Here is a 27,001-nt window from a genome sequence, read left to right on the forward strand (position 1 = left end):
TTTGCCTCCCTCGCCTTTTGCCGCCGGCCGGGCGCGGCTCCCTCCGCGCTCCTGCCGCCCCTCCTCCGTCCTGCGGCCTCCGGCCTCCGTCCTCCGCGGACGCCCCCCACCCCTCCAGCCAGCCCGACCCCCCCCACCCTCCCCCTCCCCTCCCGCCCCCCTCCGCACCGCGGGCCCGCCGGCGCCGCCCATGGGCAGGGCCCAACCCCTCCCCGCCACAGCCCAACCCTTCCAGCTCGCGGCCCCACCCGAACCCAGGGCCAATCGGGGCCAGCCCGGCGGGACCGGGACCGGGACCGGGACCGGGACCCCGACGCCGCACACGCCGCCGGCCGGCTCCCTCTGGCCTCGGCCTCTTCCCACCCGCTCGGCTCCCGCTCCGGTGACACCCCAGCCCTTCCCTCGGCGCCCCGCCCCCGCCGCCCCAGCCGCCGGGTAGAGTCGTCCTGTCAGGTGGAACGGATTCCACGGCGGTGCCGGGAGGCCCAAACGGGTCCCAAAGCGACCAGCCCCGCCCACCGAGGAAAGGCACCTGGTCAGGCTTTTCCAGACACCGCCCGCTTCTCCAAGGACAGGGCGGACTGGGTTAGAGAGGAGCGTCTCGGGCACCTCACCCAAGACGGGATGGCTTCTGCCTTTGCTGGCGTCTCTGCCGCTGCAGGTCATCTTCTAAAACCTGGTACCCGCTTGCTTGTCCTTGAGAGGCTCATTCACAATCAACACTCCTTTCCCGACCTAAGTTTGTCCCTGTCAGTTTGTCTCGCTTTTCCTTCCAGAAGCCCCCTTCCCGGGGTGGGGGGGAGGGGGGGAGGTGGTGGTGGTGGGGGGGGGGGTAGGGGGGTGGGTGGGTCTGAGTTTCAAGCTCCACCTGACTAGGATCCCATTCTGCTTTCGCCTTCGGGCGGTCCTGCCTCGCTTGGAAACGCTGCTACGTTGCTCCTGGTGGATGAGCTTGCGTTCGTTTTGAGTTTGAGAACGCTGGATGCAAAGACGAGGAGTCTTGATGGCTGAGGCTTTTGGTGTCCCCTCACTCGGGGGCCTCCCTCTCTTCCCGCCTCCCCCCGCCTCCCCACCCACCCCCTCACACCCGACCCCTACCACCCCAGGGCCCCGGCCGGGCCCCGCCCCTCCAGGCCGCATCTGTCAGAGGGAGTTGAAAAGCCTCCTGACAGGACACGTCCTCCCTCAGCAGCCAGCCCTTCCTGGCTCCCTGGCTTCAGCTTTCCGTTCGCGTGGCTCGGGCAGCCTTTCGCATCTTCTTTGCACCTGCCTGTGTTTGCAACAGAGGACCGTGGCCAAGGGATCCAGGAAACCGGGAGGAGAGCTGGCTTCCGGGGAGGCGAATGGGAAGGACAGGGAGGCAGAGAGGGAGCCTTGCCTCAGAGAACGGACTTTGAACCCCCGAAGGGAAAAGTCCTCCAGATAAATCACGTCTTCCCCACCGAATCCAAGAGCCATACTCGCTCGCTGTGGAAAAATGGGGACATCCCGGTCAAAGCAGGACGAGAGAGGACCCAAAGCTCCCTCCTCTCCCCGTTCAGCCATCGTCGTCCTGGGAGGGAGTCTCTTCGCGGTTCGCTTCTCCTGCCGGCCCCGTTTCCCCTCCTGCCAACCCAGCGCCTCTCTCGCCTGCTCCTCGCTTCCTCGGGCTGCGGGCTGCGGGCTGCGGGATGGGGGAGGGGGGGGGTGCGGTGCGCGTCGCTCCCTGCCAGCTCGTGCCCGGGGTGGTTCTGACGGGTCCCCGGATCTGATCTCCGAGGAGCACCTTCTGCGGGGAGAAGCGGGACTGCGTCCCTGTCAGTTTCCCGGAGCGCGGGACCGGAGCCTTGCCCCGAAACGCAGGCTCGGGAGACCGAAGTCCTGAGCTGAAACCCAAGGGGCGCCGTCTCCCGCGAGTGACGTGCCCTCCCTGAGCTGCGCTTTCCTCCTCTGGTGCGAGGGGGTCCTGGCGTTCGTGCCTCCTTGCGGGGGCGAGTGCTGGTGAGAACGCAAGCGGGAAATACGGAGCAGACCGCTCAGCACGGAGCGCGGCCTCGGTGGGGGCCCGGGCCTCGGCCGCCGTCCTTCCCCACGAGCCTACTTCTTGCCGCCGAGGCTCATCCAGCACCCAGGGATCGATCGCCTGGCTGCTTCCGGCCAGACACTCTCCTAGGTGCTGGCCACCCAGCAGCCGAGAACGCGGGTGCCAATCTCGGCCTCCGGGGCGTTCGCCTCCTCGCCTCTGGGGCCGCAAGACCAGCGGTGTGCCTACGCATGCCGGCCAGAGGTGGCAGAACCTGACGAGGACACGTGCCGTGGAAAATGGAGAGCTTGGCGCCCCGGAGGGCCTCGTCGGACGTCTGTGGATGGCCGTCGCTCTCTTTGCCGAAGCCCGCCCCCTGCCCATCTTCTCTCCGTCCCAGGGTCCCCTTTCCAGTGGGACGCAAGAAGGCCCACAGGGCCCAAACGCTGGAGACGGGCAGCGCACACAGCGCGCCCTGGGTCCCGGGGGGTGCGGCGGGAAAGCCTTGCGGCACAGAACCCTGAAGCCCAGAGGTCTCGAGACAGGGAGAGCCGGGACGTCGGCAGGCACCGACGGGCCTTCGGACGCGACTCTTCCTCCCCGTCATCACACCGTGCTGCTCCTCCCTCCGTCCTGGGCGCGAGCGCGCTCTTGGGAAGACGGAGGCGCCTTCGTCGGTGACCTAGCGGGCGGGAGATCCCGGGCAACGTCCCCAGCGGCACTTGAGCAGAACGGGGACGCTGCGGTCGGTCGTCGGGGAGGGGCTTCTACATGTCTGGTAGATGGAGCTGCTTTCTCGTGCCAAGTTCTCTGGGCCCTGACTTTTCTGCCTGCTCCTTCTATCAACTCAGTAAGGTCGGGGGTGCCCGGCAGAAAGAGGAAAAGAGCCAGAGCGAAGAAGCGGAGAGAAAGGAACACACAAACCCGGACGCACACACACACACAGGCACACAGACACACAGGCGCGCGCGCGCGCGCGCGCACACACACACACACACACACACACACGCCTACACACCCACTCGCACAACCCGCACAAGCACACGCACACGCAAGCGCAGACAGAGCGCGCCAGCGAGCTCCGGTGCCTGCCTGTGGTTCCTGGGCGATGGCGGGGCAGCGATGCCGGGAGCCCGGGACTCCTGAGAGCCTGTCTGCGCGGCCTAGGGCCCCAGGGGTGATCGCCAGCCCCGGGGCCCCTGCCTCCTGGCCCGGGCCCAGCTCCAGCACCACCGCCCTCCTGGGGGGGAAGCGAGCTCTTGGGCAGAGCCTCTCTGGGTCAGGGTGGGTGTCTGTCTAGGTCCGTGTCTTGGATCCTCTCCGTGTCGCCGTTTCTCTGTTTCTCCGTGTCTCTGTCTCTGTCTCTGTCTCTGGGTCTCTGGGCTGGCGCCAGCAGGAGCTGTCCAGGGTCCCCGCGAGGGGCGGGTTGGGGGCGGGGTGCCGGTCTCCTGGGCGGCGCTGGCGGGGGGGAAGTGTGGCCGCCCCGCCTCCCCGCTCCCTCAGGGGCAGCGCGGCGGGCTTCCGCTGACGCCCTCTGGTCGCGCCGGTGGCTCCGCCTGGGTTTGGGCAAGTCGGGGCCCGGCCGGCGCCGCAGAGGTCAGGGCTCCCGCTGGGAGGCCCCTCGGGCCGGAGGGGACTCAGAGGAGCACGGGCCCGGCGGCCCGACGCCCCGACGCCTCGGGCCAAGTGCCCCGCGCCACCCCCCTCCCAGCAGCCGCATCTCCTGCGACCCATCGCCGGATCCGAGCGGCCAGGGCGGCCTGGAGTGTTCCCGGGCCGCGAGGGGAGAGCGCCCAGCCAGGCGCCCCGCCCCCATCCCCGCCCCCACCGCCGCCCCCACCACCCCTCGTTTCCCACCGCCGCCCGCCCCGCCCCGCCTCCTCGCACCCCGGGCTGCTCCAGGCCTCCGCGCCCTGGGAGGGCAGCAGGGCGGGGCAGCGCAGGGTTTGGCTGGCCCGCTGGCCGCGCCCGAGGCGGCCGCGGCGGGAGGCAGCAGCGGGAGGAAGGCGGCAGGCCGGGCGCGGGCGCAGGGGGCGCCGGCGGCGGGTGCGCGTCACAGAGGCCTGGGCGCGCGCGAGCCGCGGGCCGGGCGACGCGGCGCGGCTTCTTAGGGGCGCCGGCGGCAGGCGCCAGCGTCTACGGCCATACCACCCTGAACGCGCCCGATCTCGTCTGATCTCGGAAGCTAAGCAGGGTCGGGCCTGGTTAGTACTTGGATGGGAGACCGCCTGGGAATACCGGGTGCTGTAGGCTTTTGCCTCCCTCGCCTTTTGCCGCCGGCCGGGCGCGGCTCCCTCCGCGCTCCTGCCGCCCCTCCTCCGTCCTGCGGCCTCCGGCCTCCGTCCTCCGCGGACGCCCCCCACCCCTCCAGCCAGCCCGACCCCCCCCACCCTCCCCCTCCCCTCCCGCCCCCCTCCGCACCGCGGGCCCGCCGGCGCCGCCCATGGGCAGGGCCCAACCCCTCCCCGCCACAGCCCAACCCTTCCAGCTCGCGGCCCCACCCGAACCCAGGGCCAATCGGGGCCAGCCCGGCGGGACCGGGACCGGGACCGGGACCGGGACCCCGACGCCGCACACGCCGCCGGCCGGCTCCCTCTGGCCTCGGCCTCTTCCCACCCGCTCGGCTCCCGCTCCGGTGACACCCCAGCCCTTCCCTCGGCGCCCCGCCCCCGCCGCCCCAGCCGCCGGGTAGAGTCGTCCTGTCAGGTGGAACGGATTCCACGGCGGTGCCGGGAGGCCCAAACGGGTCCCAAAGCGACCAGCCCCGCCCACCGAGGAAAGGCACCTGGTCAGGCTTTTCCAGACACCGCCCGCTTCTCCAAGGACAGGGCGGACTGGGTTAGAGAGGAGCGTCTCGGGCACCTCACCCAAGACGGGATGGCTTCTGCCTTTGCTGGCGTCTCTGCCGCTGCAGGTCATCTTCTAAAACCTGGTACCCGCTTGCTTGTCCTTGAGAGGCTCATTCACAATCAACACTCCTTTCCCGACCTAAGTTTGTCCCTGTCAGTTTGTCTCGCTTTTCCTTCCAGAAGCCCCCTTCCCGGGGTGGGGGGGAGGGGGGGAGGTGGTGGTGGTGGGGGGGGGGGTAGGGGGGTGGGTGGGTCTGAGTTTCAAGCTCCACCTGACTAGGATCCCATTCTGCTTTCGCCTTCGGGCGGTCCTGCCTCGCTTGGAAACGCTGCTACGTTGCTCCTGGTGGATGAGCTTGCGTTCGTTTTGAGTTTGAGAACGCTGGATGCAAAGACGAGGAGTCTTGATGGCTGAGGCTTTTGGTGTCCCCTCACTCGGGGGCCTCCCTCTCTTCCCGCCTCCCCCCGCCTCCCCACCCACCCCCTCACACCCGACCCCTACCACCCCAGGGCCCCGGCCGGGCCCCGCCCCTCCAGGCCGCATCTGTCAGAGGGAGTTGAAAAGCCTCCTGACAGGACACGTCCTCCCTCAGCAGCCAGCCCTTCCTGGCTCCCTGGCTTCAGCTTTCCGTTCGCGTGGCTCGGGCAGCCTTTCGCATCTTCTTTGCACCTGCCTGTGTTTGCAACAGAGGACCGTGGCCAAGGGATCCAGGAAACCGGGAGGAGAGCTGGCTTCCGGGGAGGCGAATGGGAAGGACAGGGAGGCAGAGAGGGAGCCTTGCCTCAGAGAACGGACTTTGAACCCCCGAAGGGAAAAGTCCTCCAGATAAATCACGTCTTCCCCACCGAATCCAAGAGCCATACTCGCTCGCTGTGGAAAAATGGGGACATCCCGGTCAAAGCAGGACGAGAGAGGACCCAAAGCTCCCTCCTCTCCCCGTTCAGCCATCGTCGTCCTGGGAGGGAGTCTCTTCGCGGTTCGCTTCTCCTGCCGGCCCCGTTTCCCCTCCTGCCAACCCAGCGCCTCTCTCGCCTGCTCCTCGCTTCCTCGGGCTGCGGGCTGCGGGCTGCGGGATGGGGGAGGGGGGGGGTGCGGTGCGCGTCGCTCCCTGCCAGCTCGTGCCCGGGGTGGTTCTGACGGGTCCCCGGATCTGATCTCCGAGGAGCACCTTCTGCGGGGAGAAGCGGGACTGCGTCCCTGTCAGTTTCCCGGAGCGCGGGACCGGAGCCTTGCCCCGAAACGCAGGCTCGGGAGACCGAAGTCCTGAGCTGAAACCCAAGGGGCGCCGTCTCCCGCGAGTGACGTGCCCTCCCTGAGCTGCGCTTTCCTCCTCTGGTGCGAGGGGGTCCTGGCGTTCGTGCCTCCTTGCGGGGGCGAGTGCTGGTGAGAACGCAAGCGGGAAATACGGAGCAGACCGCTCAGCACGGAGCGCGGCCTCGGTGGGGGCCCGGGCCTCGGCCGCCGTCCTTCCCCACGAGCCTACTTCTTGCCGCCGAGGCTCATCCAGCACCCAGGGATCGATCGCCTGGCTGCTTCCGGCCAGACACTCTCCTAGGTGCTGGCCACCCAGCAGCCGAGAACGCGGGTGCCAATCTCGGCCTCCGGGGCGTTCGCCTCCTCGCCTCTGGGGCCGCAAGACCAGCGGTGTGCCTACGCATGCCGGCCAGAGGTGGCAGAACCTGACGAGGACACGTGCCGTGGAAAATGGAGAGCTTGGCGCCCCGGAGGGCCTCGTCGGACGTCTGTGGATGGCCGTCGCTCTCTTTGCCGAAGCCCGCCCCCTGCCCATCTTCTCTCCGTCCCAGGGTCCCCTTTCCAGTGGGACGCAAGAAGGCCCACAGGGCCCAAACGCTGGAGACGGGCAGCGCACACAGCGCGCCCTGGGTCCCGGGGGGTGCGGCGGGAAAGCCTTGCGGCACAGAACCCTGAAGCCCAGAGGTCTCGAGACAGGGAGAGCCGGGACGTCGGCAGGCACCGACGGGCCTTCGGACGCGACTCTTCCTCCCCGTCATCACACCGTGCTGCTCCTCCCTCCGTCCTGGGCGCGAGCGCGCTCTTGGGAAGACGGAGGCGCCTTCGTCGGTGACCTAGCGGGCGGGAGATCCCGGGCAACGTCCCCAGCGGCACTTGAGCAGAACGGGGACGCTGCGGTCGGTCGTCGGGGAGGGGCTTCTACATGTCTGGTAGATGGAGCTGCTTTCTCGTGCCAAGTTCTCTGGGCCCTGACTTTTCTGCCTGCTCCTTCTATCAACTCAGTAAGGTCGGGGGTGCCCGGCAGAAAGAGGAAAAGAGCCAGAGCGAAGAAGCGGAGAGAAAGGAACACACAAACCCGGACGCACACACACACACAGGCACACAGACACACAGGCGCGCGCGCGCGCGCGCGCACACACACACACACACACACACACACGCCTACACACCCACTCGCACAACCCGCACAAGCACACGCACACGCAAGCGCAGACAGAGCGCGCCAGCGAGCTCCGGTGCCTGCCTGTGGTTCCTGGGCGATGGCGGGGCAGCGATGCCGGGAGCCCGGGACTCCTGAGAGCCTGTCTGCGCGGCCTAGGGCCCCAGGGGTGATCGCCAGCCCCGGGGCCCCTGCCTCCTGGCCCGGGCCCAGCTCCAGCACCACCGCCCTCCTGGGGGGGAAGCGAGCTCTTGGGCAGAGCCTCTCTGGGTCAGGGTGGGTGTCTGTCTAGGTCCGTGTCTTGGATCCTCTCCGTGTCGCCGTTTCTCTGTTTCTCCGTGTCTCTGTCTCTGTCTCTGTCTCTGGGTCTCTGGGCTGGCGCCAGCAGGAGCTGTCCAGGGTCCCCGCGAGGGGCGGGTTGGGGGCGGGGTGCCGGTCTCCTGGGCGGCGCTGGCGGGGGGGAAGTGTGGCCGCCCCGCCTCCCCGCTCCCTCAGGGGCAGCGCGGCGGGCTTCCGCTGACGCCCTCTGGTCGCGCCGGTGGCTCCGCCTGGGTTTGGGCAAGTCGGGGCCCGGCCGGCGCCGCAGAGGTCAGGGCTCCCGCTGGGAGGCCCCTCGGGCCGGAGGGGACTCAGAGGAGCACGGGCCCGGCGGCCCGACGCCCCGACGCCTCGGGCCAAGTGCCCCGCGCCACCCCCCTCCCAGCAGCCGCATCTCCTGCGACCCATCGCCGGATCCGAGCGGCCAGGGCGGCCTGGAGTGTTCCCGGGCCGCGAGGGGAGAGCGCCCAGCCAGGCGCCCCGCCCCCATCCCCGCCCCCACCGCCGCCCCCACCACCCCTCGTTTCCCACCGCCGCCCGCCCCGCCCCGCCTCCTCGCACCCCGGGCTGCTCCAGGCCTCCGCGCCCTGGGAGGGCAGCAGGGCGGGGCAGCGCAGGGTTTGGCTGGCCCGCTGGCCGCGCCCGAGGCGGCCGCGGCGGGAGGCAGCAGCGGGAGGAAGGCGGCAGGCCGGGCGCGGGCGCAGGGGGCGCCGGCGGCGGGTGCGCGTCACAGAGGCCTGGGCGCGCGCGAGCCGCGGGCCGGGCGACGCGGCGCGGCTTCTTAGGGGCGCCGGCGGCAGGCGCCAGCGTCTACGGCCATACCACCCTGAACGCGCCCGATCTCGTCTGATCTCGGAAGCTAAGCAGGGTCGGGCCTGGTTAGTACTTGGATGGGAGACCGCCTGGGAATACCGGGTGCTGTAGGCTTTTGCCTCCCTCGCCTTTTGCCGCCGGCCGGGCGCGGCTCCCTCCGCGCTCCTGCCGCCCCTCCTCCGTCCTGCGGCCTCCGGCCTCCGTCCTCCGCGGACGCCCCCCACCCCTCCAGCCAGCCCGACCCCCCCCACCCTCCCCCTCCCCTCCCGCCCCCCTCCGCACCGCGGGCCCGCCGGCGCCGCCCATGGGCAGGGCCCAACCCCTCCCCGCCACAGCCCAACCCTTCCAGCTCGCGGCCCCACCCGAACCCAGGGCCAATCGGGGCCAGCCCGGCGGGACCGGGACCGGGACCGGGACCGGGACCCCGACGCCGCACACGCCGCCGGCCGGCTCCCTCTGGCCTCGGCCTCTTCCCACCCGCTCGGCTCCCGCTCCGGTGACACCCCAGCCCTTCCCTCGGCGCCCCGCCCCCGCCGCCCCAGCCGCCGGGTAGAGTCGTCCTGTCAGGTGGAACGGATTCCACGGCGGTGCCGGGAGGCCCAAACGGGTCCCAAAGCGACCAGCCCCGCCCACCGAGGAAAGGCACCTGGTCAGGCTTTTCCAGACACCGCCCGCTTCTCCAAGGACAGGGCGGACTGGGTTAGAGAGGAGCGTCTCGGGCACCTCACCCAAGACGGGATGGCTTCTGCCTTTGCTGGCGTCTCTGCCGCTGCAGGTCATCTTCTAAAACCTGGTACCCGCTTGCTTGTCCTTGAGAGGCTCATTCACAATCAACACTCCTTTCCCGACCTAAGTTTGTCCCTGTCAGTTTGTCTCGCTTTTCCTTCCAGAAGCCCCCTTCCCGGGGTGGGGGGGAGGGGGGGAGGTGGTGGTGGTGGGGGGGGGGGTAGGGGGGTGGGTGGGTCTGAGTTTCAAGCTCCACCTGACTAGGATCCCATTCTGCTTTCGCCTTCGGGCGGTCCTGCCTCGCTTGGAAACGCTGCTACGTTGCTCCTGGTGGATGAGCTTGCGTTCGTTTTGAGTTTGAGAACGCTGGATGCAAAGACGAGGAGTCTTGATGGCTGAGGCTTTTGGTGTCCCCTCACTCGGGGGCCTCCCTCTCTTCCCGCCTCCCCCCGCCTCCCCACCCACCCCCTCACACCCGACCCCTACCACCCCAGGGCCCCGGCCGGGCCCCGCCCCTCCAGGCCGCATCTGTCAGAGGGAGTTGAAAAGCCTCCTGACAGGACACGTCCTCCCTCAGCAGCCAGCCCTTCCTGGCTCCCTGGCTTCAGCTTTCCGTTCGCGTGGCTCGGGCAGCCTTTCGCATCTTCTTTGCACCTGCCTGTGTTTGCAACAGAGGACCGTGGCCAAGGGATCCAGGAAACCGGGAGGAGAGCTGGCTTCCGGGGAGGCGAATGGGAAGGACAGGGAGGCAGAGAGGGAGCCTTGCCTCAGAGAACGGACTTTGAACCCCCGAAGGGAAAAGTCCTCCAGATAAATCACGTCTTCCCCACCGAATCCAAGAGCCATACTCGCTCGCTGTGGAAAAATGGGGACATCCCGGTCAAAGCAGGACGAGAGAGGACCCAAAGCTCCCTCCTCTCCCCGTTCAGCCATCGTCGTCCTGGGAGGGAGTCTCTTCGCGGTTCGCTTCTCCTGCCGGCCCCGTTTCCCCTCCTGCCAACCCAGCGCCTCTCTCGCCTGCTCCTCGCTTCCTCGGGCTGCGGGCTGCGGGCTGCGGGATGGGGGAGGGGGGGGGTGCGGTGCGCGTCGCTCCCTGCCAGCTCGTGCCCGGGGTGGTTCTGACGGGTCCCCGGATCTGATCTCCGAGGAGCACCTTCTGCGGGGAGAAGCGGGACTGCGTCCCTGTCAGTTTCCCGGAGCGCGGGACCGGAGCCTTGCCCCGAAACGCAGGCTCGGGAGACCGAAGTCCTGAGCTGAAACCCAAGGGGCGCCGTCTCCCGCGAGTGACGTGCCCTCCCTGAGCTGCGCTTTCCTCCTCTGGTGCGAGGGGGTCCTGGCGTTCGTGCCTCCTTGCGGGGGCGAGTGCTGGTGAGAACGCAAGCGGGAAATACGGAGCAGACCGCTCAGCACGGAGCGCGGCCTCGGTGGGGGCCCGGGCCTCGGCCGCCGTCCTTCCCCACGAGCCTACTTCTTGCCGCCGAGGCTCATCCAGCACCCAGGGATCGATCGCCTGGCTGCTTCCGGCCAGACACTCTCCTAGGTGCTGGCCACCCAGCAGCCGAGAACGCGGGTGCCAATCTCGGCCTCCGGGGCGTTCGCCTCCTCGCCTCTGGGGCCGCAAGACCAGCGGTGTGCCTACGCATGCCGGCCAGAGGTGGCAGAACCTGACGAGGACACGTGCCGTGGAAAATGGAGAGCTTGGCGCCCCGGAGGGCCTCGTCGGACGTCTGTGGATGGCCGTCGCTCTCTTTGCCGAAGCCCGCCCCCTGCCCATCTTCTCTCCGTCCCAGGGTCCCCTTTCCAGTGGGACGCAAGAAGGCCCACAGGGCCCAAACGCTGGAGACGGGCAGCGCACACAGCGCGCCCTGGGTCCCGGGGGGTGCGGCGGGAAAGCCTTGCGGCACAGAACCCTGAAGCCCAGAGGTCTCGAGACAGGGAGAGCCGGGACGTCGGCAGGCACCGACGGGCCTTCGGACGCGACTCTTCCTCCCCGTCATCACACCGTGCTGCTCCTCCCTCCGTCCTGGGCGCGAGCGCGCTCTTGGGAAGACGGAGGCGCCTTCGTCGGTGACCTAGCGGGCGGGAGATCCCGGGCAACGTCCCCAGCGGCACTTGAGCAGAACGGGGACGCTGCGGTCGGTCGTCGGGGAGGGGCTTCTACATGTCTGGTAGATGGAGCTGCTTTCTCGTGCCAAGTTCTCTGGGCCCTGACTTTTCTGCCTGCTCCTTCTATCAACTCAGTAAGGTCGGGGGTGCCCGGCAGAAAGAGGAAAAGAGCCAGAGCGAAGAAGCGGAGAGAAAGGAACACACAAACCCGGACGCACACACACACACAGGCACACAGACACACAGGCGCGCGCGCGCGCGCGCGCACACACACACACACACACACACACACGCCTACACACCCACTCGCACAACCCGCACAAGCACACGCACACGCAAGCGCAGACAGAGCGCGCCAGCGAGCTCCGGTGCCTGCCTGTGGTTCCTGGGCGATGGCGGGGCAGCGATGCCGGGAGCCCGGGACTCCTGAGAGCCTGTCTGCGCGGCCTAGGGCCCCAGGGGTGATCGCCAGCCCCGGGGCCCCTGCCTCCTGGCCCGGGCCCAGCTCCAGCACCACCGCCCTCCTGGGGGGGAAGCGAGCTCTTGGGCAGAGCCTCTCTGGGTCAGGGTGGGTGTCTGTCTAGGTCCGTGTCTTGGATCCTCTCCGTGTCGCCGTTTCTCTGTTTCTCCGTGTCTCTGTCTCTGTCTCTGTCTCTGGGTCTCTGGGCTGGCGCCAGCAGGAGCTGTCCAGGGTCCCCGCGAGGGGCGGGTTGGGGGCGGGGTGCCGGTCTCCTGGGCGGCGCTGGCGGGGGGGAAGTGTGGCCGCCCCGCCTCCCCGCTCCCTCAGGGGCAGCGCGGCGGGCTTCCGCTGACGCCCTCTGGTCGCGCCGGTGGCTCCGCCTGGGTTTGGGCAAGTCGGGGCCCGGCCGGCGCCGCAGAGGTCAGGGCTCCCGCTGGGAGGCCCCTCGGGCCGGAGGGGACTCAGAGGAGCACGGGCCCGGCGGCCCGACGCCCCGACGCCTCGGGCCAAGTGCCCCGCGCCACCCCCCTCCCAGCAGCCGCATCTCCTGCGACCCATCGCCGGATCCGAGCGGCCAGGGCGGCCTGGAGTGTTCCCGGGCCGCGAGGGGAGAGCGCCCAGCCAGGCGCCCCGCCCCCATCCCCGCCCCCACCGCCGCCCCCACCACCCCTCGTTTCCCACCGCCGCCCGCCCCGCCCCGCCTCCTCGCACCCCGGGCTGCTCCAGGCCTCCGCGCCCTGGGAGGGCAGCAGGGCGGGGCAGCGCAGGGTTTGGCTGGCCCGCTGGCCGCGCCCGAGGCGGCCGCGGCGGGAGGCAGCAGCGGGAGGAAGGCGGCAGGCCGGGCGCGGGCGCAGGGGGCGCCGGCGGCGGGTGCGCGTCACAGAGGCCTGGGCGCGCGCGAGCCGCGGGCCGGGCGACGCGGCGCGGCTTCTTAGGGGCGCCGGCGGCAGGCGCCAGCGTCTACGGCCATACCACCCTGAACGCGCCCGATCTCGTCTGATCTCGGAAGCTAAGCAGGGTCGGGCCTGGTTAGTACTTGGATGGGAGACCGCCTGGGAATACCGGGTGCTGTAGGCTTTTGCCTCCCTCGCCTTTTGCCGCCGGCCGGGCGCGGCTCCCTCCGCGCTCCTGCCGCCCCTCCTCCGTCCTGCGGCCTCCGGCCTCCGTCCTCCGCGGACGCCCCCCACCCCTCCAGCCAGCCCGACCCCCCCCACCCTCCCCCTCCCCTCCCGCCCCCCTCCGCACCGCGGGCCCGCCGGCGCCGCCCATGGGCAGGGCCCAACCCCTCCCCGCCACAGCCCAACCCTTCCAGCTCGCGGCCCCACCCGAACCCAGGGCCAATCGGGGCCAGCCCGGCGGGACCGGGACCGGGACCGGGACCGGGACCCCGACGCCGCACACGCCGCCGGCCGGCTCCCTCTGGCCTCGGCCTCTTCCCACCCGCTCGGCTCCCGCTCCGGTGACACCCCAGCCCTTCCCTCGGCGCCCCGCCCCCGCCGCCCCAGCCGCCGGGTAGAGTCGTCCTGTCAGGTGGAACGGATTCCACGGCGGTGCCGGGAGGCCCAAACGGGTCCCAAAGCGACCAGCCCCGCCCACCGAGGAAAGGCACCTGGTCAGGCTTTTCCAGACACCGCCCGCTTCTCCAAGGACAGGGCGGACTGGGTTAGAGAGGAGCGTCTCGGGCACCTCACCCAAGACGGGATGGCTTCTGCCTTTGCTGGCGTCTCTGCCGCTGCAGGTCATCTTCTAAAACCTGGTACCCGCTTGCTTGTCCTTGAGAGGCTCATTCACAATCAACACTCCTTTCCCGACCTAAGTTTGTCCCTGTCAGTTTGTCTCGCTTTTCCTTCCAGAAGCCCCCTTCCCGGGGTGGGGGGGAGGGGGGGAGGTGGTGGTGGTGGGGGGGGGGGTAGGGGGGTGGGTGGGTCTGAGTTTCAAGCTCCACCTGACTAGGATCCCATTCTGCTTTCGCCTTCGGGCGGTCCTGCCTCGCTTGGAAACGCTGCTACGTTGCTCCTGGTGGATGAGCTTGCGTTCGTTTTGAGTTTGAGAACGCTGGATGCAAAGACGAGGAGTCTTGATGGCTGAGGCTTTTGGTGTCCCCTCACTCGGGGGCCTCCCTCTCTTCCCGCCTCCCCCCGCCTCCCCACCCACCCCCTCACACCCGACCCCTACCACCCCAGGGCCCCGGCCGGGCCCCGCCCCTCCAGGCCGCATCTGTCAGAGGGAGTTGAAAAGCCTCCTGACAGGACACGTCCTCCCTCAGCAGCCAGCCCTTCCTGGCTCCCTGGCTTCAGCTTTCCGTTCGCGTGGCTCGGGCAGCCTTTCGCATCTTCTTTGCACCTGCCTGTGTTTGCAACAGAGGACCGTGGCCAAGGGATCCAGGAAACCGGGAGGAGAGCTGGCTTCCGGGGAGGCGAATGGGAAGGACAGGGAGGCAGAGAGGGAGCCTTGCCTCAGAGAACGGACTTTGAACCCCCGAAGGGAAAAGTCCTCCAGATAAATCACGTCTTCCCCACCGAATCCAAGAGCCATACTCGCTCGCTGTGGAAAAATGGGGACATCCCGGTCAAAGCAGGACGAGAGAGGACCCAAAGCTCCCTCCTCTCCCCGTTCAGCCATCGTCGTCCTGGGAGGGAGTCTCTTCGCGGTTCGCTTCTCCTGCCGGCCCCGTTTCCCCTCCTGCCAACCCAGCGCCTCTCTCGCCTGCTCCTCGCTTCCTCGGGCTGCGGGCTGCGGGCTGCGGGATGGGGGAGGGGGGGGGTGCGGTGCGCGTCGCTCCCTGCCAGCTCGTGCCCGGGGTGGTTCTGACGGGTCCCCGGATCTGATCTCCGAGGAGCACCTTCTGCGGGGAGAAGCGGGACTGCGTCCCTGTCAGTTTCCCGGAGCGCGGGACCGGAGCCTTGCCCCGAAACGCAGGCTCGGGAGACCGAAGTCCTGAGCTGAAACCCAAGGGGCGCCGTCTCCCGCGAGTGACGTGCCCTCCCTGAGCTGCGCTTTCCTCCTCTGGTGCGAGGGGGTCCTGGCGTTCGTGCCTCCTTGCGGGGGCGAGTGCTGGTGAGAACGCAAGCGGGAAATACGGAGCAGACCGCTCAGCACGGAGCGCGGCCTCGGTGGGGGCCCGGGCCTCGGCCGCCGTCCTTCCCCACGAGCCTACTTCTTGCCGCCGAGGCTCATCCAGCACCCAGGGATCGATCGCCTGGCTGCTTCCGGCCAGACACTCTCCTAGGTGCTGGCCACCCAGCAGCCGAGAACGCGGGTGCCAATCTCGGCCTCCGGGGCGTTCGCCTCCTCGCCTCTGGGGCCGCAAGACCAGCGGTGTGCCTACGCATGCCGGCCAGAGGTGGCAGAACCTGACGAGGACACGTGCCGTGGAAAATGGAGAGCTTGGCGCCCCGGAGGGCCTCGTCGGACGTCTGTGGATGGCCGTCGCTCTCTTTGCCGAAGCCCGCCCCCTGCCCGTCTTCTCTCCGTCCCAGGGTCCCCTTTCCAGTGGGACGCAAGAAGGCCCACAGGGCCCAAACGCTGGAGACGGGCAGCGCACACAGCGCGCCCTGGGTCCCGGGGGGTGCGGCGGGAAAGCCTTGCGGCACAGAACCCTGAAGCCCAGAGGTCTCGAGACAGGGAGAGCCGGGACGTCGGCAGGCACCGACGGGCCTTCGGACGCGACTCTTCCTCCCCGTCATCACACCGTGCTGCTCCTCCCTCCGTCCTGGGCGCGAGCGCGCTCTTGGGAAGACGGAGGCGCCTTCGTCGGTGACCTAGCGGGCGGGAGATCCCGGGCAACGTCCCCAGCGGCACTTGAGCAGAACGGGGACGCTGCGGTCGGTCGTCGGGGAGGGGCTTCTACATGTCTGGTAGATGGAGCTGCTTTCTCGTGCCAAGTTCTCTGGGCCCTGACTTTTCTGCCTGCTCCTTCTATCAACTCAGTAAGGTCGGGGGTGCCCGGCAGAAAGAGGAAAAGAGCCAGAGCGAAGAAGCGGAGAGAAAGGAACACACAAACCCGGACGCACACACACACACAGGCACACAGACACACAGGCGCGCGCGCGCGCGCGCGCACACACACACACACACACACACACACGCCTACACACCCACTCGCACAACCCGCACAAGCACACGCACACGCAAGCGCAGACAGAGCGCGCCAGCGAGCTCCGGTGCCTGCCTGTGGTTCCTGGGCGATGGCGGGGCAGCGATGCCGGGAGCCCGGGACTCCTGAGAGCCTGTCTGCGCGGCCTAGGGCCCCAGGGGTGATCGCCAGCCCCGGGGCCCCTGCCTCCTGGCCCGGGCCCAGCTCCAGCACCACCGCCCTCCTGGGGGGGAAGCGAGCTCTTGGGCAGAGCCTCTCTGGGTCAGGGTGGGTGTCTGTCTAGGTCCGTGTCTTGGATCCTCTCCGTGTCGCCGTTTCTCTGTTTCTCCGTGTCTCTGTCTCTGTCTCTGTCTCTGGGTCTCTGGGCTGGCGCCAGCAGGAGCTGTCCAGGGTCCCCGCGAGGGGCGGGTTGGGGGCGGGGTGCCGGTCTCCTGGGCGGCGCTGGCGGGGGGGAAGTGTGGCCGCCCCGCCTCCCCGCTCCCTCAGGGGCAGCGCGGCGGGCTTCCGCTGACGCCCTCTGGTCGCGCCGGTGGCTCCGCCTGGGTTTGGGCAAGTCGGGGCCCGGCCGGCGCCGCAGAGGTCAGGGCTCCCGCTGGGAGGCCCCTCGGGCCGGAGGGGACTCAGAGGAGCACGGGCCCGGCGGCCCGACGCCCCGACGCCTCGGGCCAAGTGCCCCGCGCCACCCCCCTCCCAGCAGCCGCATCTCCTGCGACCCATCGCCGGATCCGAGCGGCCAGGGCGGCCTGGAGTGTTCCCGGGCCGCGAGGGGAGAGCGCCCAGCCAGGCGCCCCGCCCCCATCCCCGCCCCCACCGCCGCCCCCACCACCCCTCGTTTCCCACCGCCGCCCGCCCCGCCCCGCCTCCTCGCACCCCGGGCTGCTCCAGGCCTCCGCGCCCTGGGAGGGCAGCAGGGCGGGGCAGCGCAGGGTTTGGCTGGCCCGCTGGCCGCGCCCGAGGCGGCCGCGGCGGGAGGCAGCAGCGGGAGGAAGGCGGCAGGCCGGGCGCGGGCGCAGGGGGCGCCGGCGGCGGGTGCGCGTCACAGAGGCCTGGGCGCGCGCGAGCCGCGGGCCGGGCGACGCGGCGCGGCTTCTTAGGGGCGCCGGCGGCAGGCGCCAGCGTCTACGGCCATACCACCCTGAACGCGCCCGATCTCGTCTGATCTCGGAAGCTAAGCAGGGTCGGGCCTGGTTAGTACTTGGATGGGAGACCGCCTGGGAATACCGGGTGCTGTAGGCTTTTGCCTCCCTCGCCTTTTGCCGCCGGCCGGGCGCGGCTCCCTCCGCGCTCCTGCCGCCCCTCCTCCGTCCTGCGGCCTCCGGCCTCCGTCCTCCGCGGACGCCCCCCACCCCTCCAGCCAGCCCGACCCCCCCCACCCTCCCCCTCCCCTCCCGCCCCCCTCCGCACCGCGGGCCCGCCGGCGCCGCCCATGGGCAGGGCCCAACCCCTCCCCGCCACAGCCCAACCCTTCCAGCTCGCGGCCCCACCCGAACCCAGGGCCAATCGGGGCCAGCCCGGCGGGACCGGGACCGGGACCGGGACCGGGACCCCGACGCCGCACACGCCGCCGGCCGGCTCCCTCTGGCCTCGGCCTCTTCCCACCCGCTCGGCTCCCGCTCCGGTGACACCCCAGCCCTTCCCTCGGCGCCCCGCCCCCGCCGCCCCAGCCGCCGGGTAGAGTCGTCCTGTCAGGTGGAACGGATTCCACGGCGGTGCCGGGAGGCCCAAACGGGTCCCAAAGCGACCAGCCCCGCCCACCGAGGAAAGGCACCTGGTCAGGCTTTTCCAGACACCGCCCGCTTCTCCAAGGACAGGGCGGACTGGGTTAGAGAGGAGCGTCTCGGGCACCTCACCCAAGACGGGATGGCTTCTGCCTTTGCTGGCGTCTCTGCCGCTGCAGGTCATCTTCTAAAACCTGGTACCCGCTTGCTTGTCCTTGAGAGGCTCATTCACAATCAACACTCCTTTCCCGACCTAAGTTTGTCCCTGTCAGTTTGTCTCGCTTTTCCTTCCAGAAGCCCCCTTCCCGGGGTGGGGGGGAGGGGGGGAGGTGGTGGTGGTGGGGGGGGGGGTAGGGGGGTGGGTGGGTCTGAGTTTCAAGCTCCACCTGACTAGGATCCCATTCTGCTTTCGCCTTCGGGCGGTCCTGCCTCGCTTGGAAACGCTGCTACGTTGCTCCTGGTGGATGAGCTTGCGTTCGTTTTGAGTTTGAGAACGCTGGATGCAAAGACGAGGAGTCTTGATGGCTGAGGCTTTTGGTGTCCCCTCACTCGGGGGCCTCCCTCTCTTCCCGCCTCCCCCCGCCTCCCCACCCACCCCCTCACACCCGACCCCTACCACCCCAGGGCCCCGGCCGGGCCCCGCCCCTCCAGGCCGCATCTGTCAGAGGGAGTTGAAAAGCCTCCTGACAGGACACGTCCTCCCTCAGCAGCCAGCCCTTCCTGGCTCCCTGGCTTCAGCTTTCCGTTCGCGTGGCTCGGGCAGCCTTTCGCATCTTCTTTGCACCTGCCTGTGTTTGCAACAGAGGACCGTGGCCAAGGGATCCAGGAAACCGGGAGGAGAGCTGGCTTCCGGGGAGGCGAATGGGAAGGACAGGGAGGCAGAGAGGGAGCCTTGCCTCAGAGAACGGACTTTGAACCCCCGAAGGGAAAAGTCCTCCAGATAAATCACGTCTTCCCCACCGAATCCAAGAGCCATACTCGCTCGCTGTGGAAAAATGGGGACATCCCGGTCAAAGCAGGACGAGAGAGGACCCAAAGCTCCCTCCTCTCCCCGTTCAGCCATCGTCGTCCTGGGAGGGAGTCTCTTCGCGGTTCGCTTCTCCTGCCGGCCCCGTTTCCCCTCCTGCCAACCCAGCGCCTCTCTCGCCTGCTCCTCGCTTCCTCGGGCTGCGGGCTGCGGGCTGCGGGATGGGGGAGGGGGGGGGTGCGGTGCGCGTCGCTCCCTGCCAGCTCGTGCCCGGGGTGGTTCTGACGGGTCCCCGGATCTGATCTCCGAGGAGCACCTTCTGCGGGGAGAAGCGGGACTGCGTCCCTGTCAGTTTCCCGGAGCGCGGGACCGGAGCCTTGCCCCGAAACGCAGGCTCGGGAGACCGAAGTCCTGAGCTGAAACCCAAGGGGCGCCGTCTCCCGCGAGTGACGTGCCCTCCCTGAGCTGCGCTTTCCTCCTCTGGTGCGAGGGGGTCCTGGCGTTCGTGCCTCCTTGCGGGGGCGAGTGCTGGTGAGAACGCAAGCGGGAAATACGGAGCAGACCGCTCAGCACGGAGCGCGGCCTCGGTGGGGGCCCGGGCCTCGGCCGCCGTCCTTCCCCACGAGCCTACTTCTTGCCGCCGAGGCTCATCCAGCACCCAGGGATCGATCGCCTGGCTGCTTCCGGCCAGACACTCTCCTAGGTGCTGGCCACCCAGCAGCCGAGAACGCGGGTGCCAATCTCGGCCTCCGGGGCGTTCGCCTCCTCGCCTCTGGGGCCGCAAGACCAGCGGTGTGCCTACGCATGCCGGCCAGAGGTGGCAGAACCTGACGAGGACACGTGCCGTGGAAAATGGAGAGCTTGGCGCCCCGGAGGGCCTCGTCGGACGTCTGTGGATGGCCGTCGCTCTCTTTGCCGAAGCCCGCCCCCTGCCCATCTTCTCTCCGTCCCAGGGTCCCCTTTCCAGTGGGACGCAAGAAGGCCCACAGGGCCCAAACGCTGGAGACGGGCAGCGCACACAGCGCGCCCTGGGTCCCGGGGGGTGCGGCGGGAAAGCCTTGCGGCACAGAACCCTGAAGCCCAGAGGTCTCGAGACAGGGAGAGCCGGGACGTCGGCAGGCACCGACGGGCCTTCGGACGCGACTCTTCCTCCCCGTCATCACACCGTGCTGCTCCTCCCTCCGTCCTGGGCGCGAGCGCGCTCTTGGGAAGACGGAGGCGCCTTCGTCGGTGACCTAGCGGGCGGGAGATCCCGGGCAACGTCCCCAGCGGCACTTGAGCAGAACGGGGACGCTGCGGTCGGTCGTCGGGGAGGGGCTTCTACATGTCTGGTAGATGGAGCTGCTTTCTCGTGCCAAGTTCTCTGGGCCCTGACTTTTCTGCCTGCTCCTTCTATCAACTCAGTAAGGTCGGGGGTGCCCGGCAGAAAGAGGAAAAGAGCCAGAGCGAAGAAGCGGAGAGAAAGGAACACACAAACCCGGACGCACACACACACACAGGCACACAGACACACAGGCGCGCGCGCGCGCGCGCGCACACACACACACACACACACACACACGCCTACACACCCACTCGCACAACCCGCACAAGCACACGCACACGCAAGCGCAGACAGAGCGCGCCAGCGAGCTCCGGTGCCTGCCTGTGGTTCCTGGGCGATGGCGGGGCAGCGATGCCGGGAGCCCGGGACTCCTGAGAGCCTGTCTGCGCGGCCTAGGGCCCCAGGGGTGATCGCCAGCCCCGGGGCCCCTGCCTCCTGGCCCGGGCCCAGCTCCAGCACCACCGCCCTCCTGGGGGGGAAGCGAGCTCTTGGGCAGAGCCTCTCTGGGTCAGGGTGGGTGTCTGTCTAGGTCCGTGTCTTGGATCCTCTCCGTGTCGCCGTTTCTCTGTTTCTCCGTGTCTCTGTCTCTGTCTCTGTCTCTGGGTCTCTGGGCTGGCGCCAGCAGGAGCTGTCCAGGGTCCCCGCGAGGGGCGGGTTGGGGGCGGGGTGCCGGTCTCCTGGGCGGCGCTGGCGGGGGGGAAGTGTGGCCGCCCCGCCTCCCCGCTCCCTCAGGGGCAGCGCGGCGGGCTTCCGCTGACGCCCTCTGGTCGCGCCGGTGGCTCCGCCTGGGTTTGGGCAAGTCGGGGCCCGGCCGGCGCCGCAGAGGTCAGGGCTCCCGCTGGGAGGCCCCTCGGGCCGGAGGGGACTCAGAGGAGCACGGGCCCGGCGGCCCGACGCCCCGACGCCTCGGGCCAAGTGCCCCGCGCCACCCCCCTCCCAGCAGCCGCATCTCCTGCGACCCATCGCCGGATCCGAGCGGCCAGGGCGGCCTGGAGTGTTCCCGGGCCGCGAGGGGAGAGCGCCCAGCCAGGCGCCCCGCCCCCATCCCCGCCCCCACCGCCGCCCCCACCACCCCTCGTTTCCCACCGCCGCCCGCCCCGCCCCGCCTCCTCGCACCCCGGGCTGCTCCAGGCCTCCGCGCCCTGGGAGGGCAGCAGGGCGGGGCAGCGCAGGGTTTGGCTGGCCCGCTGGCCGCGCCCGAGGCGGCCGCGGCGGGAGGCAGCAGCGGGAGGAAGGCGGCAGGCCGAGCGCGGGCGCAGGGGGCGCCGGCGGCGGGTGCGCGTCACAGAGGCCTGGGCGCGCGCGAGCCGCGGGCCGGGCGACGCGGCGCGGCTTCTTAGGGGCGCCGGCGGCAGGCGCCAGCGTCTACGGCCATACCACCCTGAACGCGCCCGATCTCGTCTGATCTCGGAAGCTAAGCAGGGTCGGGCCTGGTTAGTACTTGGATGGGAGACCGCCTGGGAATACCGGGTGCTGTAGGCTTTTGCCTCCCTCGCCTTTTGCCGCCGGCCGGGCGCGGCTCCCTCCGCGCTCCTGCCGCCCCTCCTCCGTCCTGCGGCCTCCGGCCTCCGTCCTCCGCGGACGCCCCCCACCCCTCCAGCCAGCCCGACCCCCCCCACCCTCCCCCTCCCCTCCCGCCCCCCTCCGCACCGCGGGCCCGCCGGCGCCGCCCATGGGCAGGGCCCAACCCCTCCCCGCCACAGCCCAACCCTTCCAGCTCGCGGCCCCACCCGAACCCAGGGCCAATCGGGGCCAGCCCGGCGGGACCGGGACCGGGACCGGGACCGGGACCCCGACGCCGCACACGCCGCCGGCCGGCTCCCTCTGGCCTCGGCCTCTTCCCACCCGCTCGGCTCCCGCTCCGGTGACACCCCAGCCCTTCCCTCGGCGCCCCGCCCCCGCCGCCCCAGCCGCCGGGTAGAGTCGTCCTGTCAGGTGGAACGGATTCCACGGCGGTGCCGGGAGGCCCAAACGGGTCCCAAAGCGACCAGCCCCGCCCACCGAGGAAAGGCACCTGGTCAGGCTTTTCCAGACACCGCCCGCTTCTCCAAGGACAGGGCGGACTGGGTTAGAGAGGAGCGTCTCGGGCACCTCACCCAAGACGGGATGGCTTCTGCCTTTGCTGGCGTCTCTGCCGCTGCAGGTCATCTTCTAAAACCTGGTACCCGCTTGCTTGTCCTTGAGAGGCTCATTCACAATCAACACTCCTTTCCCGACCTAAGTTTGTCCCTGTCAGTTTGTCTCGCTTTTCCTTCCAGAAGCCCCCTTCCCGGGGTGGGGGGGAGGGGGGGAGGTGGTGGTGGTGGGGGGGGGGGTAGGGGGGTGGGTGGGTCTGAGTTTCAAGCTCCACCTGACTAGGATCCCATTCTGCTTTCGCCTTCGGGCGGTCCTGCCTCGCTTGGAAACGCTGCTACGTTGCTCCTGGTGGATGAGCTTGCGTTCGTTTTGAGTTTGAGAACGCTGGATGCAAAGACGAGGAGTCTTGATGGCTGAGGCTTTTGGTGTCCCCTCACTCGGGGGCCTCCCTCTCTTCCCGCCTCCCCCCGCCTCCCCACCCACCCCCTCACACCCGACCCCTACCACCCCAGGGCCCCGGCCGGGCCCCGCCCCTCCAGGCCGCATCTGTCAGAGGGAGTTGAAAAGCCTCCTGACAGGACACGTCCTCCCTCAGCAGCCAGCCCTTCCTGGCTCCCTGGCTTCAGCTTTCCGTTCGCGTGGCTCGGGCAGCCTTTCGCATCTTCTTTGCACCTGCCTGTGTTTGCAACAGAGGACCGTGGCCAAGGGATCCAGGAAACCGGGAGGAGAGCTGGCTTCCGGGGAGGCGAATGGGAAGGACAGGGAGGCAGAGAGGGAGCCTTGCCTCAGAGAACGGACTTTGAACCCCCGAAGGGAAAAGTCCTCCAGATAAATCACGTCTTCCCCACCGAATCCAAGAGCCATACTCGCTCGCTGTGGAAAAATGGGGACATCCCGGTCAAAGCAGGACGAGAGAGGACCCAAAGCTCCCTCCTCTCCCCGTTCAGCCATCGTCGTCCTGGGAGGGAGTCTCTTCGCGGTTCGCTTCTCCTGCCGGCCCCGTTTCCCCTCCTGCCAACCCAGCGCCTCTCTCGCCTGCTCCTCGCTTCCTCGGGCTGCGGGCTGCGGGCTGCGGGATGGGGGAGGGGGGGGGTGCGGTGCGCGTCGCTCCCTGCCAGCTCGTGCCCGGGGTGGTTCTGACGGGTCCCCGGATCTGATCTCCGAGGAGCACCTTCTGCGGGGAGAAGCGGGACTGCGTCCCTGTCAGTTTCCCGGAGCGCGGGACCGGAGCCTTGCCCCGAAACGCAGGCTCGGGAGACCGAAGTCCTGAGCTGAAACCCAAGGGGCGCCGTCTCCCGCGAGTGACGTGCCCTCCCTGAGCTGCGCTTTCCTCCTCTGGTGCGAGGGGGTCCTGGCGTTCGTGCCTCCTTGCGGGGGCGAGTGCTGGTGAGAACGCAAGCGGGAAATACGGAGCAGACCGCTCAGCACGGAGCGCGGCCTCGGTGGGGGCCCGGGCCTCGGCCGCCGTCCTTCCCCACGAGCCTACTTCTTGCCGCCGAGGCTCATCCAGCACCCAGGGATCGATCGCCTGGCTGCTTCCGGCCAGACACTCTCCTAGGTGCTGGCCACCCAGCAGCCGAGAACGCGGGTGCCAATCTCGGCCTCCGGGGCGTTCGCCTCCTCGCCTCTGGGGCCGCAAGACCAGCGGTGTGCCTACGCATGCCGGCCAGAGGTGGCAGAACCTGACGAGGACACGTGCCGTGGAAAATGGAGAGCTTGGCGCCCCGGAGGGCCTCGTCGGACGTCTGTGGATGGCCGTCGCTCTCTTTGCCGAAGCCCGCCCCCTGCCCATCTTCTCTCCGTCCCAGGGTCCCCTTTCCAGTGGGACGCAAGAAGGCCCACAGGGCCCAAACGCTGGAGACGGGCAGCGCACACAGCGCGCCCTGGGTCCCGGGGGGTGCGGCGGGAAAGCCTTGCGGCACAGAACCCTGAAGCCCAGAGGTCTCGAGACAGGGAGAGCCGGGACGTCGGCAGGCACCGACGGGCCTTCGGACGCGACTCTTCCTCCCCGTCATCACACCGTGCTGCTCCTCCCTCCGTCCTGGGCGCGAGCGCGCTCTTGGGAAGACGGAGGCGCCTTCGTCGGTGACCTAGCGGGCGGGAGATCCCGGGCAACGTCCCCAGCGGCACTTGAGCAGAACGGGGACGCTGCGGTCGGTCGTCGGGGAGGGGCTTCTACATGTCTGGTAGATGGAGCTGCTTTCTCGTGCCAAGTTCTCTGGGCCCTGACTTTTCTGCCTGCTCCTTCTATCAACTCAGTAAGGTCGGGGGTGCCCGGCAGAAAGAGGAAAAGAGCCAGAGCGAAGAAGCGGAGAGAAAGGAACACACAAACCCGGACGCACACACACACACAGGCACACAGACACACAGGCGCGCGCGCGCGCGCGCGCACACACACACACACACACACACACACGCCTACACACCCACTCGCACAACCCGCACAAGCACACGCACACGCAAGCGCAGACAGAGCGCGCCAGCGAGCTCCGGTGCCTGCCTGTGGTTCCTGGGCGATGGCGGGGCAGCGATGCCGGGAGCCCGGGACTCCTGAGAGCCTGTCTGCGCGGCCTAGGGCCCCAGGGGTGATCGCCAGCCCCGGGGCCCCTGCCTCCTGGCCCGGGCCCAGCTCCAGCACCACCGCCCTCCTGGGGGGGAAGCGAGCTCTTGGGCAGAGCCTCTCTGGGTCAGGGTGGGTGTCTGTCTAGGTCCGTGTCTTGGATCCTCTCCGTGTCGCCGTTTCTCTGTTTCTCCGTGTCTCTGTCTCTGTCTCTGTCTCTGGGTCTCTGGGCTGGCGCCAGCAGGAGCTGTCCAGGGTCCCCGCGAGGGGCGGGTTGGGGGCGGGGTGCCGGTCTCCTGGGCGGCGCTGGCGGGGGGGAAGTGTGGCCGCCCCGCCTCCCCGCTCCCTCAGGGGCAGCGCGGCGGGCTTCCGCTGACGCCCTCTGGTCGCGCCGGTGGCTCCGCCTGGGTTTGGGCAAGTCGGGGCCCGGCCGGCGCCGCAGAGGTCAGGGCTCCCGCTGGGAGGCCCCTCGGGCCGGAGGGGACTCAGAGGAGCACGGGCCCGGCGGCCCGACGCCCCGACGCCTCGGGCCAAGTGCCCCGCGCCACCCCCCTCCCAGCAGCCGCATCTCCTGCGACCCATCGCCGGATCCGAGCGGCCAGGGCGGCCTGGAGTGTTCCCGGGCCGCGAGGGGAGAGCGCCCAGCCAGGCGCCCCGCCCCCATCCCCGCCCCCACCGCCGCCCCCACCACCCCTCGTTTCCCACCGCCGCCCGCCCCGCCCCGCCTCCTCGCACCCCGGGCTGCTCCAGGCCTCCGCGCCCTGGGAGGGCAGCAGGGCGGGGCAGCGCAGGGTTTGGCTGGCCCGCTGGCCGCGCCCGAGGCGGCCGCGGCGGGAGGCAGCAGCGGGAGGAAGGCGGCAGGCCGGGCGCGGGCGCAGGGGGCGCCGGCGGCGGGTGCGCGTCACAGAGGCCTGGGCGCGCGCGAGCCGCGGGCCGGGCGACGCGGCGCGGCTTCTTAGGGGCGCCGGCGGCAGGCGCCAGCGTCTACGGCCATACCACCCTGAACGCGCCCGATCTCGTCTGATCTCGGAAGCTAAGCAGGGTCGGGCCTGGTTAGTACTTGGATGGGAGACCGCCTGGGAATACCGGGTGCTGTAGGCTTTTGCCTCCCTCGCCTTTTGCCGCCGGCCGGGCGCGGCTCCCTCCGCGCTCCTGCCGCCCCTCCTCCGTCCTGCGGCCTCCGGCCTCCGTCCTCCGCGGACGCCCCCCACCCCTCCAGCCAGCCCGACCCCCCCCACCCTCCCCCTCCCCTCCCGCCCCCCTCCGCACCGCGGGCCCGCCGGCGCCGCCCATGGGCAGGGCCCAACCCCTCCCCGCCACAGCCCAACCCTTCCAGCTCGCGGCCCCACCCGAACCCAGGGCCAATCGGGGCCAGCCCGGCGGGACCGGGACCGGGACCGGGACCGGGACCGGGACCGGGACCGGGACCCCGACGCCGCACACGCCGCCGGCCGGCTCCCTCTGGCCTCGGCCTCTTCCCACCCGCTCGGCTCCCGCTCCGGTGACACCCCAGCCCTTCCCTCGGCGCCCCGCCCCCGCCGCCCCAGCCGCCGGGTAGAGTCGTCCTGTCAGGTGGAACGGATTCCACGGCGGTGCCGGGAGGCCCAAACGGGTCCCAAAGCGACCAGCCCCGCCCACCGAGGAAAGGCACCTGGTCAGGCTTTTCCAGACACCGCCCGCTTCTCCAAGGACAGGGCGGACTGGGTTAGAGAGGAGCGTCTCGGGCACCTCACCCAAGACGGGATGGCTTCTGCCTTTGCTGGCGTCTCTGCCGCTGCAGGTCATCTTCTAAAACCTGGTACCCGCTTGCTTGTCCTTGAGAGGCTCATTCACAATCAACACTCCTTTCCCGACCTAAGTTTGTCCCTGTCAGTTTGTCTCGCTTTTCCTTCCAGAAGCCCCCTTCCCGGGGTGGGGGGGAGGGGGGGAGGTGGTGGTGGTGGGGGGGGGTAGGGGGGTGGGTGGGTCTGAGTTTCAAGCTCCACCTGACTAGGATCCCATTCTGCTTTCGCTTCGGGCGGTCCTGCCTCGCTGGAAACGCTGCTACGTTGCTCCTGGTGGATGAGCTTGCGTTCGTTTTGAGTTTGAGAACGCTGGATGCAAAGACGAGGAGTCTTGATGGCTGAGGCTTTTGGTGTCCCCTCACTCGGGGGCCTCCCTCTCTTCCCGCCTCCCCCCGCCTCCCCACCCACCCCCTCACACCCGACCCCTACCACCCCAGGGCCCCGGCCGGGCCCCGCCCCTCCAGGGCCGCATCTGTCAGAGGGAGTTGAAAAGCCTCCTGACAGGACACGTCCCTCCCTCAGCAGCCAGCCCTTCCTGGCTCCCTGCTTCAGCTTTCCGTTCGCGTGGCTCGGGCAGCCTTTCGCATCTTCTTTGCACCTGCCTGTGTTTGCAACAGAGGACCGTGGCCAAGGGATCCAGGAAACCGGGAGGAGAGCTGGCTTCCGGGGAGGCGAATGGGAAGGACAGGGAGGCAGAGAGGGAGCCTTGCCTCAGAGAACGGACTTTGAACCCCCGAAGGGAAAAGTCCTCCAGATAAATCACGTCTTCCCCACCGAATCCAAGAGCC

At 69.7% G+C, this 27,001-nt stretch overlaps 6 non-coding genes across 6 annotated transcripts; all 6 read left to right on the forward strand.

Moving 5' to 3' along the window:
* The first annotated feature begins 4,136 nt into the window (after positions 1-4,136).
* On the forward strand, positions 4,137-4,255 carry LOC139042928 (5S ribosomal RNA). Its single transcript, XR_011500019.1, has one exon. It is a non-coding gene; the product is annotated as a 5S ribosomal RNA (ribosomal RNA).
* A 4,136-nt stretch (positions 4,256-8,391) lies between these two features.
* On the forward strand, positions 8,392-8,510 carry LOC139042929 (5S ribosomal RNA). Its single transcript, XR_011500020.1, has one exon. It is a non-coding gene; the product is annotated as a 5S ribosomal RNA (ribosomal RNA).
* A 4,136-nt stretch (positions 8,511-12,646) lies between these two features.
* LOC139042930 (5S ribosomal RNA) lies at positions 12,647-12,765 on the forward strand. The gene has a single exon (XR_011500021.1). It is a non-coding gene; the product is annotated as a 5S ribosomal RNA (ribosomal RNA).
* Positions 12,766-16,901: 4,136 nt separating this feature from the next.
* LOC139042924 (5S ribosomal RNA) lies at positions 16,902-17,020 on the forward strand. Its single transcript, XR_011500015.1, has one exon. It is a non-coding gene; the product is annotated as a 5S ribosomal RNA (ribosomal RNA).
* Positions 17,021-21,156: 4,136 nt separating this feature from the next.
* On the forward strand, positions 21,157-21,275 carry LOC139042925 (5S ribosomal RNA). The gene has a single exon (XR_011500016.1). It is a non-coding gene; the product is annotated as a 5S ribosomal RNA (ribosomal RNA).
* Positions 21,276-25,411: 4,136 nt separating this feature from the next.
* Positions 25,412-25,530, forward strand: LOC139042926 (5S ribosomal RNA). Its single transcript, XR_011500017.1, has one exon. It is a non-coding gene; the product is annotated as a 5S ribosomal RNA (ribosomal RNA).
* Positions 25,531-27,001: the final 1,471 nt, after the last annotated feature.

This window comes from Equus asinus, unplaced genomic scaffold, assembly GCF_041296235.1.
Source record: "Equus asinus isolate D_3611 breed Donkey unplaced genomic scaffold, EquAss-T2T_v2 contig_106, whole genome shotgun sequence".
In the NCBI taxonomy this organism is placed as follows: Eukaryota; Metazoa; Chordata; class Mammalia; order Perissodactyla; family Equidae; genus Equus; species Equus asinus.